The sequence below is a fragment of the Pleurodeles waltl genome, chromosome 4_1 (genome assembly GCF_031143425.1).
Source record: "Pleurodeles waltl isolate 20211129_DDA chromosome 4_1, aPleWal1.hap1.20221129, whole genome shotgun sequence".
Lineage (NCBI taxonomy): Eukaryota > Metazoa > Chordata > Amphibia > Caudata > Salamandridae > Pleurodeles > Pleurodeles waltl.
Genome location: NC_090442.1, coordinates 852,182,656 through 852,199,198, shown reverse-complemented (window position 1 = coordinate 852,199,198; position 16,543 = coordinate 852,182,656).

Here is a 16,543-nt window from a genome sequence, read left to right as displayed (position 1 = left end):
CTAAACCTCCACACTTTAATTGCCATAGTAGGAGTTTCATCCAACCAGCCACTTCAAGAAGAGTTTCATCCAACCAGCCACTAAAAAACATGTTACACATAGAGAGATGGATGTTGCAAAAGAAAGGGGTAAATTTATGAAGGATCTTCTGTCAATTGATATTCTTTCAGCTAATGCATTGTTTGATGGAGATGCTGCAACCAAACCAGTAAGCACAAACTCATACAAGAGCTCCAAAAAAATCTTTCACCTGAAGAATTTCAATTCGAAAAAGGTGTCCTCATTAAAAACTGTTGTTGTTGTGGACTATATGCCGCAATTGTGAATGGTCAAGATTTCATCCATGCAAAACTTCGGAGAGATCGTTCAGACTGTTGTACAGATATCAAAGTCAGTTGCACCTTGCCGGAAACGCACATTTTCTTTGACAGTTATCTTGAACTATCTGTCAAAGAATGAGAGAGAATCAGACGAATGTCTACAAGCGGAACAATTGACCTTGCTTGCATCAAAAATTCGACACCTATACCTGTGCAACTGGATAATTTTTGGTCATCAATCTCGAAGAAGATGAACTTGGAGATGTTAACTCAACAAAACATTGCTAATGCTTCAGTGAACACTGAATTTGTAATTTTTGCAAGTTGAATGATTGTCCACGAGGAGCTGGTGCCTGCAGACATATATTCAAAAGCCATATTGTTCAAGTACTTAACAGCAAATTGGAGGAAGCTGACCTTTGTGTTGTGCCACATTTTGAGTGGGCTGATGAAATGGTTCCAATCGAGTCATTGTACTGTCAAATGACACATATGTAATTATTGTGCTACTTAGATTTGTTGCAATGTTCGTAAGTTAAGGATTGTCAGAGCTATGGATATGTAATGGAACAAGAGAGAATACACTTAATTGTGCTTCACATTCTGCAAAAGAAACTTGACCTAGAGAAGTCCAGTGTTCTTATCAAACCCCATATTCTTAAGGTGGTGACACTATGAGCAAAATTGGGACAAAGCTTGGAGCTTTAACTGCTGAACCTGTGAAGTTTCCAAAAGGATTTGCTGAGACGGAAGAAGAATGTAACTTTAAAGATGCAGAAAAATACCTTGTTTGTTTTTGGAAAATGAGTTCTGACTGTCACACATTTAACGATCTTCAGTGCAGTGAGTTCAGATCAGTCCAGCTAAGTGACCTTCCACCGACTTCATATTGTGTGTGTTGACATATTAAAAGTCATTGTACTTGATTAGAAGATGTGTAAATGTTTTCGATCATGCATTTGTAGAGGAAGATCTGTATGCATTTGGTTGGGAAGATATTCATAAGGTGCTAAAACCTATGAAATTTCTAAAGCATCTACCCACAAAACTTACACGTACATGCACTTGCAAAACCTGTGCCACAAAAAGATGTCCTTGTTGATATGCTCTTCTCAAATGTTCAACATTCTGCAAACTACCACAAGTGATTGCCCAAACAAATAGATAAAGTGAACTATGAAAATGTGTCTAAAACAGGAGTGATACACATTTTTTTTCATATTCAGATCATGAACATTGTTTGGTGTATACATAAAAGGGTTAAAAACTATTATTATTTGTTTTATTTCTATATATGTCTCTTCTGCCTCTATTATAGCTGGCATTTTGGAAAATGGCAGAAAGGTTAGTCGTGAGGAGTTATTTTCTGTCGGTATAAGACTACCTGACCCCCAAAACCTAAGTTTTGATGCCAAAATGAAGCATATAGGTTTCATGGTTGCTGAAATACTTCCTCATCACTGCAACACATCTGCTCTTTTTAAAAATGACCTCCAGGAAAAATCAGCCTGGTTCAGCAATGTCTACCCAAGCTAACTTACTTCTCTAATGTCCAAAAAACACAAACCAAAAATGAAAATGAAAATCTATTTACAGACTTACATCGGGGGGACGGGATTACTAGTGACCTGTACAATTAATGTAAGTTCTATGTGTCATCAAACTTATTTGCTTCCGCCACCAGATGATGTTGGACAACCCAGTACTTTTTTTAACCATTTTTAATGAGTTAGCAATTCTATCTCACTATAGGTGTTGTGGGCATATCAGGTAAACATCAGGACAAACAGGAGTCATTGGTTGATTAACAGCCAGTGATCTGGCCTAAGTGGACATGAAAGAGCTGAAATTGAATCATAAATTTAAAACAGTTCACAACTGGGGTCCCAGAAAAACGTTTGGCCCAGGGCCCCCAAAAAGCCTTAAGATGCCCCTATTCAAAGGAATTCCAATTTCAGGTCCCACTTCATTCTGTGGGACTGAGGCCAATGTGAGATGGTTCTTCCAATGAAGAGTGCAAACAGATTTAATAGAGACCCTTTCGTACCCAACAAAATATGGTGAAAATCAGAATAACTGATTAGGCATTTCTCCATAGGGCAAAGGGCTATTTGTAACTGAAAAACACCAGCTGATTCCGTAAAAAGCAGTTGCTGATTCCCTCAGAGATTTTAGCCAGGGGAACTCTCCTGAACTGAACTTTCATCAGCTATTTCACATCTAGTATTTGTGAACATGAAGCGGGTTCAGACTTCCTACTGCTCCCGAGTATGTCCATGCCTTTCTCAGCAACTGAAAGAAGAACTCCATGTCCAAAATCTACTGTAATATCACCCACAAGACTGGTCCAAACAATGAACCCAAATTTTATTGTAATTGTAATAGTATTTATATAGCACTTACTACCCCTGATGAGGCATCAAAGCGTTTTTCGGTGAGTGGCATGCTACTCCAGAACCCAAGAGGAAAGAGTGGTGGATTAGTCTAGGGAAATATAAGTACAGTTTTAGTATTATTTCGATTTAATTTGAGCAGAGGATATGTGAGTTTGTTAGTTGGATTGACTAGAGTAATGGAGGGATAGAGGAGGGAAAAATCCAGAAGTTTTAATTGTGAGTTTATAGTAATAGGACGAGGCTTGGGGCGAGTAAAGGAGAGATGGAGGAGGGAAGAGTCTGTGGAAAGGGTTATGGAGATCATAGTAGCAGGAGGGGTTTTGGATGAGTCAAAGGTGAGATGTGGAAGAGGAGGGAAGAGCTTAAACAGGGTTTTTTTAGATGAAAGTAGTAGAATGGGATTGGGATGAGTCAGAGTGGGGATGGAGGATAGATTGATAGGGACATGACATATGGTGATGAGTAGACAAGCTAAAGCTTACAAGAGAGTAAAATTTGTATAATATTTATTTCTTTATAATTTTATATATATATATATATAAATATATAAATGTATATACACACATTTTTATCATTATTTTTATTTATTCATTATTTTTTAACTTTAATTTATTTATTTGAATTTTATTTATAGATATTATTTTATTTATTTTTATTTAATTTTTCTCTAGTACAGTAGGACTAGAGTAATAAATAAATAGATATGTAAATACATAGAAAGGGAATATATGTTCAAGGAATATAATAATGGGTATAATAAATATGAGAAGAAAAGTAGTATTGTATAAACACAGACTTTCAAGATTTGTAATATTTGAAGTTAATTAATAAGTGTACTTTTCTAACATGTATTTCTTTCCTCAAGTTTTGAATAGTGAAATGCTTATGATAATAAAACATTTGATCAGTGTGATATAAAAACAAGAGCACAGGTTCAAAAGTATCTAATATAACAACTTATCTATGAGCTATGCAATGGCCTATGAACATGTTAAGCATAGAATAACATAAAGCATATATATGTATATACACACACACATACATACACACATGCATACACACACATATACACAAATATATATCTATACATGTATTTACATTCATGTACATATACATATTTAATAATGAGTAAATATACATTTCTTAAACAGGTTTAAAGAGTACGTGTGTAATTTATTGTTATGACATAGTAGCGATACATATTTCCTAACAAACTATACATATCTAGAAAATACACATAATCAGATTAAAAATATTTATCGACACAGGCATATGCAGTCCATTGCTGTTTGAATATGGTGGTTATGAAGGAAAAAGATAACTCTTGAGTAGTCTTCTGAAGAAAAGATAGTTATCCATGGATCTTATATTTGGGGGTAATGAATTCCATAGTTTGGCTGCTTGAACGGAGAAGGATGCACCACCCATAGTCTTTTTCTTGTATGGTGGTGTTCTAAGGCGGGGTGCCAATCTTGAGCAAAGGTTTCTTTGTTGAATGTATTTGGTTATTTTGTTTCTTACAAAAAGCAGTCCTGTTCCATGTATAGCTTTGTGGGCGATACAAAGCAGCTTGAAGGTGGATCTATTGGCAATGGGTAACCAGTGTAGTCCTCTCAAGGCAGGGGAGGTGTGGGCTTGTGGCTTTACATGTAATAGTAGCCTGGCAGCAGAGTTCTGAATACGTTGTAGTTTTTTTCATAATAGATAGAGATGATCCATGGTAGAGGCCATTGGCATAATCGAGTTTGGATAGTACGAGACAGATAGTAGCATGCACCTTGCATGAAAATCCGAGGCGGGGAAGATGCATGGCAGAGTCTTCAAGGTGATGAAGCTTGTTCATGCTAATTTGTCACCTTGGGCATTCATTGTTAACTTGGAGTCTATGGTAATTTCAAGGTTTTTAACTTCCTCTGATAATTGAGAGGTGGTCCGAGATCGTCAGGCCAGGCGCACAGTGGGTCATAATTTTTCCAGTCACCACAAATGAGTATTTTCGTTTTGGAGGCGTTTAGTTTGAGATGGCTCCAGGTCATCCACTGATCAATGGCTCTGAGGCAACTGAAGATCTGTGAGTTTTCAATGTCTTTGGGACATTCCAATTTAAGTAGTATTTGTGTGTCATCTGAATAGTTGTAGCATGTGAGTTGGAAATCGTTGATCAGTTCTGGTTATGGTATCATGTAGATATTGAAAAGCAAAGGTGAGATGATTGATCCTTGGAGGAACCCTGCTTTTGTAAGGTACGGTTTGGATGAGAATGGGGGAGAATAGATAATATTAGTTCTGTTTAGAAGGTAGGATGTAATCTAGTCGAGAGCAGTCCCTTCTATGCTGGCTTCGTGGAGTCTTTGAATTAAGGAGTCATGATCAACCATATCAAAGGCAGCCAAGAGGTCCAAGAGAAGTAGTGCAGCAACTCCATTGCGGTCAACTGTGTTTTCAAGATCATCCCAGATTGCTGTGAGTGCCTATTCAGTGCCTCTTCCTGGGCAGAATCCAGTTTGATAGTCTGAAAGTATGGAATTGTCTTCAAAGAATTGTGACATCTGGGTGAATGCTGCTCTTTCTATCAGTTTGCCCAGGAAAGGTCCATTTGTGATTGGTCGGTAGTTGTTTGGGTCCTGCAGGTCTAGGTTTGCTTTCTTTAATAACGGACGAATGTATGCTCTTTTCAGGTCTTCAGGAAAAGTTCCAGTAGTTAAAGAGTTGTTGATGATTCTTCTTTCAGGTGTGGAAGCAGAAGTAGATAAAAGAATGTTCTTGAAGATGTGTAGTAGACAAGGGTTAGAAGGGCAACCAGAAGGCCTGCTTGATTTGACTAAATCCATAAATTCACCTTGTGATATTTGTTTGAAGGACTGTAGAGGCCGGGTTGGTTTATTCTTAGAGGGGATTTTAGGAAAGGAGTTGGTGCCTATGGTTTTCTTCTGTTTTAAATAGGAGTCCAATGTGTCTGTCTTGGTTGTGTAACGAGTTTCCAGTTTGTTTGTGAAATCTTGAATAGTAGGATGACCTCCTTCCATGCATTTAGGTTTTCAAAATTAATTGAGAACTTTATAAAATTCTTTGGTTGCAGATTTAGCATTTTGGATTCTGTCTGAGTAGTACGTTTTTTAGTTTTTTTGATTAATGATTTGTATATTCTGTTAAGTTTGTGTAGCTGCAGTTTATCTTGAATTTTGTTTGTTTTGAGCCAGGTCTGCTGCAAACTTCTGATTTGTTGCTTCATCTTTTTAAGTTCTGTGTTTCTCCAAGGTGTTGGTTTTCTTTTGTCCTGTTTAGTTTTTCTGAGTTGTATTAGGATATCAAAAGCTTCCTGGAGCCACTCATAAAGTTTTGGAACAGAATTAATTGTATCTAGATCTGTGTTGGCTGTTAGTTGTGTTTCCAAGTCAACAGAATTGAATAGGTGCATATTTGTAAGTAGTTGTGGGGTATGTTGATTTGTGGTGTTTTATGTCAGAAAGTTATCAAATGGTTGTCTGACCATGTGATTGGCGTGATGCTATGAATGGTAACTAGTTCAGGCTTAGCAAGAATGACATCTAGGATGTGTCCAGTGATGCGTGTGGGATTGTGTACAATCTGATGTAGGTTCAATGCGACTAGGTCAGTGGTGATAGCTTTTAGATGGGGCACATTGGGTTTGTCAAACCAAATATTTAGGTCCCCAAGAATGCATGGGTTTGAGTATAATGTAATAAGGTTTGAGACTGTATCTAGAAAAGCGTCTGGGAAGGTTGAATTGATAGGTGGAGGTCTGTAAAGGAGGAGAAAGTTACAGGAGGAAGCTGGAGCAGGTTGGCATCTGATGAGGAGGGCTTCACAACCTTGTATGGAAATGTTGTTGGTTTTACTAAGATGTATTGCTTGTTTGAATATAATAGCTAGTCCACCTGATCTCTTGCCTATACAGTTTTGTGTGATGGTTTGATAGCCCAGAGGAACGGCTTCATGCAACACTGGGGCCATGTCATCTCCCAACCATGATTCTGTTATAAATAGTAAGTCAGGTTGTGTGTCTGTGAGCAGGTCGTATATGTGGTGCTTCTTTTTTAGAGGGATCGAGCATTTATGAGCTGGTAGTTTAGAAAAATTGTGTTTGCTTTGTTTAGGAGAAGGGTGAGCAGTATATTGTGAGCTTGTAACAGTTGTGTTATTAGGTGTGATAACTGTGTGGGGGTCCCATTAGTCCTGTTTTTCGATAAAGTGTTCCTCTTCCAGCAGACCTAGGAGGCATTTTGTTGGGTCTGTGTGTGTCAGTGGTGGACTTGGTGGCTGTGAGAGAGACGTGAAGAGTGTACTTTTTTGTAGGGTAGCCTTATTATGTGATAGACAAGGGCATGCGAAGTTGTTAAGAGTAGCATGTTGTTTATTTTGTTTGCGTATGTTTAGTAGGGGTGGTGGAGGAGCATGTGGATCATAATGTAAGGCTCTAAATCGTGCAATGGATGAGATGCAGGTGAATGAATGTTGCTGTGTTGGTGTGCTTGTGGTAGATGTTTGTGAAGAGTGAGAATGTAGGGGTAAAGATTGGTCAGGATTTGTATTATTTGTGTCGTCATGAGAGTGGGAGTGGGTGTAAAGGAAAGTATAATGAAAGTATAATGAAAGTAAAATGGAATTTTGTGTTGATGTGCAGAATTGTGTGGTCTGTATTGTTTTTGCGGAATAGTGAGAGGGGAAATTGATGTAGTGGTTTTCTATGAAGGATTGTATGTGAGTTAGTGCTGGTGAGTGGTATTTGAGTATTACAGGGGGTGTTGATGTGTTTTGGAGATGAGTGTATGATGCTTGTGAGAGGGGATGGATGTGGGTTAGGGGTGTTTGTGTTAGTTTTGATCACTGTAAGAGGTAATATGTGTGGTGGAGTGGAGTGTGAGGATTGTATGGGTGTGTTGCAGGGATGGCGCAAATAACTACGCAAAGCTGCGTCTGGTACTCTGGTAGAGGTTATTTTATTGGTTGCATATAGTGATAATTAAGTAAGGATGGCTTCTTGGGTGGGTCTGTACGTCTTGTCCTGGTAGTGGTTCACAGTCTTTTCCTTGTTCTCTCTCTCTCTTCCTCCAGGTCTCTCGGGAAGCACATGTGGAAACAAGAAGAAGAGTCTCGGTAAGTGCTGATATTTTCGCTTGTTTTACTGTCTGGCTTTCCCTCTTCTGCTGCTGTCTCTTTCTCCTCTCTTTTCCTCTCTTTCTATCTGCACCTCTCCTGTGCTTTCCCTTTCTGACAGGGGGGGTTGCCTTTACTTTTCTTTCTCTCTTCTTTTCTTTCTGTATCTCTTCCTGTTCTTTTCTGGATATCTCTAGGGCACTGTGTAATTACCTTTTCTTTTGTCTCTTTTCCAATCAATACCGCATTCTTGGTATCACTTTCTCACCCCCGGATCATCCCCTCACCTTCTCCGTCTCGTTTGTTGTTATAGTGCAGCAACTTCACCTTCCTCGTGTCATTTATTATTATAATGCAGCCCCCTCCCCTCCAGTCCCTCTTTAGTGATTCCCCACCCGTCCTCCTTACCGCTGCCCCAGCTACTTTCACGCACCTGGTGATGCCACGCTTCTCCAGAGGCGTGGCGGGCTATTGGATTCTGCTTCCCGGAGTCTGGTTCTTCTTCGGTCCCTGATCGGGACAACTGCCGTCCAGTTCTTCCCACTTCTCCTGTCCCCGATTGGGACACACGGCTCCTCGGTCTCCCGGCTTTCTCCGTCCTCCTGGTGGCCTTCGTCTCCACTCCGCCGTCTTCCTCCTTGTTCGCCTCTCTTTGGAAACCCGACGTCGGGTTTCTTAAGCTTCCGTCTTCCCGCCATGACCTCCTTGCCGCGTCCGGATTGGTGTGAAGTCCGAGGACTTCTGGGTCCTCAGTGGCAGCGCCAGCACCAGTAGTGGAATCGTGCGGGCCGACCCAGTCCGGCCCATCACAGACACTCCCCCTAGAACGCGGCTTCTGCTTCCCGGAGTCTGTTTCTTCTTCGTTTCCTGATCGGGACAACCGCCGTCCAGTTCTTCCCACTTCTCCTGTCCCCGATTGGGACACACGGCTCCTCGGTCTCCCGGCTTTCTCCGTCCTCCTGGTCGCCTTCGTCTCCACTCCTCCGTCTTCCTCCTTGTTCACTTCTCTTTGGAAACCCGACGTCGGGTTTCTTAAGCTTCCGTCTTCCCGCCATGACCTCCTTGCCGCGTCTGGATTGGCGTGAAGTCCGAGGACTTTCGGGTCCTCAGTGGCAGCGCCAGCACCAGTAGTGGAATCGTGCGGGCCGACCCAGTCCGGCCCATCACAGACACTCCCCCTAGAACGCGGCAGTAGATGACGCTCAGGATCCGGATAGCAGTGGCTGATCTGGAAGGAGAAAGGTTGCAATGGAAGAAACCACCATAAGACACGAGAATTAGTATCCTTGTGGCGGGCAAGCCATGTGAGTGGCACGTGATCCGTGACCAGGGTGAATGTCCGACCAGTGAGAAAGTATCAGAGCGCTTCCAAGGCCCATTTAATGGCTAAACATTCTTTCTCGATTGTGGGGTAGTGGATTTCCCTTGGGAGTAGCTTCCGACTAATGTACAGTATCGGATGTATGTGTCCGTCATCTTCAGACTGGGATAACACTGCCCCAAACCCCACATCTGAGGCGTCTGTTTGTAACAGGAAAGGTTTCTGGAAATCAGGACAGCCTAACACTGGATCTGCAGTCAAGGCGTTTCGTAGTCGTTCAAAACTGTGTCGTTCAGTCTCAGATAGAGACGGAAGTGTTTTGGGACAGGACTTCTTAATAAGGTTGGTAGGGGGTTCTGCTACTGTGGAAAACTGATGGATAAACCGTCTATTGTACCCTACTAACCCGAGGAATGCTCTTATATCTTTCGTTGTTCGTAGCACAGGTATTTTTGTGATAGCTTCTATTTTTTCAACTTGTGGGCGTACCTGACCGTCTCCCAGGATGTATCCTAGGTACTTGATTTTGGTGTTTCCCAACCTGCATTTTTCTGGGTTGCCTGTTAGATGGGCTTCTCTTAATGCTTGCAAAACCTTCCCCAAGTGGTGTAAGTGTACCTCCCAGGTTTTATTATATATGACTATATCGTCCAGATATGCAGCCGCATATCGTTGATGGGGCCGTAAAATCCTATCCATAAGTCGTTGGAAAGTGGCGGGGGCCCCGTGAAGCCCGAAAGGAAGGACCGTAAACTGATACAGACCAGATGGGGCTGCGAATGCAGTTTTTTCTCTATCTTCTCTTTTCAATGGGATTTGCCAATACCCTTTTGTAAGGTCTAGGTATGACATAAACTGGGCTTGGCCTCGTCTCTCGAGGAGCTCATCAATGAGTGGCATTGGGTAGACATTAAAGTGCGTTAACTCATTAACTTGTCTATAGTCTACACAGAAACAAGTGCTCCTGTCGGGTTTCGGTACCAACACCACGGGGGAACACCAGGGGCTGTTGGAGGGTTCAATAATACCGGCCTCAAGCATAGAGTGGACCTCTTGTTCGATAACTGCTTTTTTTGCTTCTGGGATACGATATGGATGTTGTCTGGAGATTTTGTCTATGTTCGTCCGTATCGGGTGATCTACTAGCTGTGTTCGACCAGGTTGTTTGGAAAAGACATTGTGATACTGCTCTATCACGTGCGTGAGTTGTCCCTGATAGGGTTCTGCGAGGGTAGAGTTTGTCTGGAGAAAAGGACATTCATTAGAGATATTTGTGGGAAACGAAAGATACGGTATTTCATCTGTGCCCACATTTGTAATGTAACAAATGGGTTGCTCGCCTGTGGGTTCCTGCCATTTCTTGATGAGGTTTATATGGTATATCTGTTCTCTACCTTGCCCGAGAGGAATAGACAATTTATACATGGCGGGATTTATTTGCACAAGAACCTCATATGGACTTTGCCACCGGGCCAATAGCTTATTTTCGCAACTGGGAAGTAAGATTAAGGCCTTGTCTCCTACCTTTAGACTGCGGAACACGCTTTTGGCATCATACCATTATTTCTGTTTATTTTGGGATTCTCTTAGTGTTTTGTGGGGTTCTTCGCACACGGTATGAAGATTGTCCCTTAACTCACGTGTATAGGTCAATAGGTCTTTTGCCTCATCCTCTGTTTCCTCCCATTGTTCGGCCAACATCTCGAGAAGAGTCCATGGTTGTCGCCCGAACAATAATTCGAAGGGGCTATGCCCTAGTGAGGTCTGAACGTGTGTGCGAATAGTATATAGTACGAGAGGCAATTTTTCCCCCCAATCTTTACCCCCTTCGGAGATGCTGTTCCTGAGTAGGGATTTGATTGTCCTATTTTACCTTTCCACTAAACCGTCCGTTTGAGGGTGGTACACTGATGTTCTGATCTGCTTCACCCCCAGAGTATTGCTTACTTCGGCCATGAGTCTGGACATAAAAGGGATCCCCTGGTCGGTTAGAATTTCTTTGGGAAATCCCACCTGGGAAAAGAAATCAATCAGTGCTTGGGCAATGACTTTGGTGTGCATGCTAGGAAGGGGAATGGCTTCTGGGTATCGGGTGACATAGTCCACTAATACCAGGACGTATTGATGTGCCCAACTGAAAGGGGTAAGGGGCCAATGAGGTCCATACCCACTCTCGAAAAAGGGGTCTCTGTGACTGGTAAGGGCTGGAGCGGAGCTGGTGGGTGTGAGGATGGGTTAAACAATTGACATTCAGGACAGTCAGAACAGTGTTTACGTATGTCCCCGAATACCCTGGGCCAATAAAACCGACGGAGTACTGCCTCCTCTGTTTTTCCCCTACCAAGGTGCCCCGCCCCTTTATCCCCATGTGCTAGATATAGGACCTGTTGTCGGTGACTTCTGGGAACTACCAACTGTTTCTGTCATCTGTTCTTTGAATTTGGTACTCTGTATAACAGGTGGTTTTGTATTATAAAATGCGGACCTACTGCATTCTCGTACGGGTTTAGGGCTCTTTGCCATGCATTTTTCAGGGAGGGGTTGTCTCTTTGACTCTGGCGAAACTCCCCTGGAATGGTACACACCGACTGGCCATTCCTGAAGTAGGCTCTGACGTACTATTGTGCTTTTGGACATAGTTTTGTCTCTGGACCCTTTTTTGTCATTTACTGAGGGTTGTCTTTGGGGTTCGACTTACTCCTTCACCTGCCCCGAAGGGTACTTCTTTCCACCAAGTCTTGAGGGTGTGTTCCTGCCCTGCTTGGGATAAGAGGGTGGAGAAGTCTCTATATTCTGTTCCAATGATGGTATCTTCCTCCAGGTGGGGAAGTATTCCCACTTTTAGGGTCTCAGTCACTTCCCTCCACTTCAGGTGTACTATAGCTACTGGGTAGTATCTTTGATCCCCATGTACACATGCTATTAAGACCTGTGCCTGGGGTATCTCTTGCCCGTGTAATACTAATTCTTGTCTTATCACACTCTGGCTACACCCAGAATCGACCAACGCTGTCCTTTCAACTCCATTGAGGATGACAGGGAGAGTATAAGTCGGTTTGTCTCCACCTGCCCGGAAGACTCTCCCTTTTGCTACCCCAATCTCCATGGGTTCTTCAGTATCCTTTTTATGGGGACAATATCGAGCAATATGCCCCCATTCAGAGCAGTGGAAACACTGAGGCCCAGTGGTTGGGTAGTTAGTATTCGATGGTGGGTTAGGCATGGTACGTTCCTGGCCATGTAATAACATTGGTCTTTGAGATGTTCCTCTCCCGACAGTCAGGTGTACAGAGGAAGGGACTGGATGTCTGCTGGAGGTGGCCCTGAAATCAGGACCCCTATGATACGCACAAGCGAGATCTATAGCTGTTTAGTTATTCAAGCCTGGGTGTTGTCTAACCCAGTTACGGGTGGTACTGGGCAACGCATCCAAATACTGTTCCAACACTACAGTATTGAATATTTCTTCCTGAGTTTTCACGGTCTGTTGTAACCATCTCCCCGCCGCATGCTGAACCCTATAGTAGAGGGTGCGCGGATTCTCTTGCTGTTGCCACTTGGATTGGCGGAATCGGGAGCGATAACTTTCGTTGTCCAGCCCTACCCGTTCCAGGATGGTTTTCTTAATGTCCTTATAAGGGAGAGTACCACTGGGGTTGATGGCTTGATAGGTGGCCTGTAAATGCCCTGTGAGTAATGGTGGGATATATTGTCCCCACGTCTCTTATGGCCAGCTCGCAGTACTAGCGACTCTCTCAAATTTGGTAAAAAAAAGAATCCGGGTCTTCATGTTCCTGGTATCTTTGTAGAACGCTGCTGGGCACGTTTGGATGTACCTTCATATGTGCAATAGTGTCTGTGATCTTCCCCAGGGCGATTTTGTGCACCAGTTGATTGTTCGTCATTATCGTGGCTTGGCTTTTGAGAGCAGTCTGTAGGGCTTCCCGTTCTTCTCTGGCTTCCTTCATTTGCTGCTCCCACATCAGTTGAAGGTGACGCTGACCCTCCGCCAACTGAGCAATTATGTCAGCCATGGTGTGTTTCTCCTCCATTCCGTCGTGTTTCAAATCCCACTTCTGACACCACTTGTTGCAGGGATGGCGCAAATAACTACGCAAAGCTACGTCTGGTACTATGGTAGAGGTTATTTTATTGGTTGCATATAGTGATAATTAAGTAAGGATGGCTTCTTGGGTGGTTTATGCAATATCTGTACGTCTTATCCTGGTAGGGGTTCACAGTCTTTTCCTTGTTCTCTCTCTCTCTTCCTCCAGGTCTCTCGGGAAGCACATGTGGAAAAAAGAAGAAGATTCTCCGTAAGTGCTGGTATTTTCGCTTGTTTTACTGTCTGGCTTTCCCTCTTCTGCTGCTGTCTCTTTCTCGTCTCTTTTCCTCTCTTTCTATCTGCACCTCTCCTGTGCTTGCCCTTTCTGACAGGGGGGTTGCCTTTACTTTTCTTTCCTTTCTGTATCTCTTCCTGTTCTTTTCTGGATATCTCTAGGGCAATGTGTAATTACCTTTCATTTTGTCTCTTTTCCAATCAATACCGCATTCTTGGTATCACTTTCTCACCCCTCTCGGATCATCCCCTGACCTTCCCCGTCTCGTTTGTTGTTATAGTGCAGCCCCCTCACCTTCCTTGTGTCGTTTATTATTATAGTGCAGCCCCCTCCCCTCCAGTCCCTCTTTAGTGATTCCCCACCCATCCTCCCTACCGCTGCCCCAGCTACTTTCACGCACCTGGTGATGCCACGCTTCTCCAGAAGCGTGGCGGGCTATTGGTTTCTGCTTCCCGGAGTCTGGTTCTTCTTCGGTCCCTAATCGGGACAACCGCCGTCCGGTTCTTCCCACTTTTCCTGTCCCCGAGTGGGACACATGGGTTTCTCAGTCCTCCTGGTCGCCTTCGTCTCCACTCCTCCGTCTTCCTCCTCGTTTGCCTCTCTTTGGAAACCCGACGTCGGGTTTCTTAAGCTACGTCTTCCCGCCATGACCTCCTTGCCGCGTCTGGATTGGCGTGAAGTCCGAGGACTTCCGGGTCCTCAGTGGCAGCGCCAGCACCAGTAGTGGAATCGCGCGGGCCGACCCAGTCCGGCCCGTCACAGGGTGTGTGTAATTGATGAAGAGAGGGGAATGGCGTTATTAGATGGTGTGTTGGAAGGATGGGTTTAGGTATTGTCATGATAAAAGGGGGTCTGGCAGGAGGAAATAGAGGATAGTGCTGTTGGTTTGTATGAACAGGGAGTGTGTATCTGGATGGCTGAAAGTAATGTATATTGTGGTTTTGTGTTGTGTGGGTGTTTGCAGGTTGTGCTAGTGGCAATGGACAGAGTAGTGTTTGCTGTGAGAATGAAGGTGTTTTACTGTTGTAGTTGTGGTGGATATGTGTATTGGTGTGATATATGTGGTTTTGTGTTGGTTGATGAGACATTGTAATCTGTATGAGGTCAGTTTGTGATGCAAGAGTTGGATATCTTTGCTGATAATGTGTCTGCATGTTGATGGATGTCTAGGGAGTAAGTACCGTTTTAGTAAATGGAAAATTGAGCAGCATTTCTAGCCCTAGGCCCTACCAGTCCAGAACTAGCCCAAACAGGTGACTGCCCTTTTCCTGTCCGCCCTTAGCCTCGATGCCCAGGCTGAGACGCTCTGAGCCCTAGGTTTAACTAGCCTTACTGGCCAATAGAAACCTAGTCCTAACCCTAGCCAATCAGATTTGTAACCCTAAATTTCATGACCAATGGGAGACCTAACCCTATTCACCAATCAAACCCCTAATTCTGACAACCAATCACAACTCAACCCTAAAACCAGAAACCAATAGGAATCTCAACCATAGTATGAATCACAATTCCAACCCTAAAAACCAGGAGCCAATAGGAATCTAAACCCTAGTACCAATCAAAAACCCAACCCTAAAACCCAGGACCCAATAGGTATCTCAACCCTAGTACCAATCACAACCCTAACCCTAAAAGCCAGGAGCCAATAGGAATGTTAGCCCTAGTACCAATCACAATCCCAACCCTAATCCCTAAGCCAATAGAAAGACCAAACCTAACAACCTATCACAACACCATGTGCAACAACCAATAGAAATCTATATAAGGACCAAGTTAACTGACGCCCCAGCCCCTGTGGGAAGGGAGGAGGGAGCAGCTGCTCTATTCAGAATCTCCTTGGATATAGACAAGCTGAACCCAAACTTCCAAGCTAACATTGTCTCCAGGTAAGGGAGAGATTGTAAAAACATTGAAGTAATGCTTGTTGCGCGCTCAGAAATTTGGCTTTTTGAAGGCGAAAACAGGTGATACAGACAGTTTCTAAACACAATTTAAATCACAGAAACACATTCTGGTGTAGGTGTATTTAGCCTTTTTACTTAATAATAGAAATGGGGGGCTTTATGCAGTCTTTTGCCACAAACTAGGAGGGAAAATTCAAAGTCACGGCTAAAAAAACAGTACTTTAAACGGTCATAATTGTCTCATAATGTGACATTCGATTACCCCTTTGGTTTGACCAGAAAAACGGTTAATAGAAGGCAAGTTGCAAGTTGGCACAATCTGTCTCTGGAACGTTTGGACATTTGGGGCCAGATGTAGCAAACTTTTGTGAGTCGCAAATGGCCCGATTCGCTATTTGCGACCCCGCAAAATCGGAAATGGGATGTAAAAATCCCATTTCCGACTCGCAAAATGCGATGCGAGCCGGTACCAACTCACAAAATTTGCGACCCCATTTTGCGACCCGCAAATAGGAAGTCGCAATTTGCGAGTAGCAAACCATATGCAATAGCAACTCGCAAATTGCGACTAGTCGCAAAAAGCCCATTTTGCACTTCCAATTTACCACTAACTCAGAGCAGGTGGTAACCATTACCAAAGTATAAAAGGAGACCCAGAAGGAATCTGGATTACTCAAGATGGCGGAGATATACCTGATAGTAGTGAGGAGGAGAGCCCACGCAGCCCAGCAGAGGAGGAGGAGGAGCCAGAGACAGGAGAAGATTTACAGAACAAGGCAGACACTCTTCCAGCAAACTGAGGAGGAAATGTATGACAAATATAGACTTAGCAGCGCAGCTATACTAGATTTAATAGATTTACTCAAACCACAGCTAGAACGCCAGACTGTGCGTGGTTGCGCCATCCCTACGCATGTGCAAGTGCTATGCTCACTGCACCTCTTGGACTCGGGTAGCTATCAGGGGGTCATTGCTGTGGCAGGTGGGGTATCCCAAAGTGCACTATCAAGGTTCTTCAGGGCATTCCTAGATGCCATACTCACACACATGTCCCGATACATATACCTACCCAGGAATGAGGCATAAATTAACAGCACCAAGTTGGACTTTTACCGGATTGCCAACTTCCCCCATGTCATAGGGT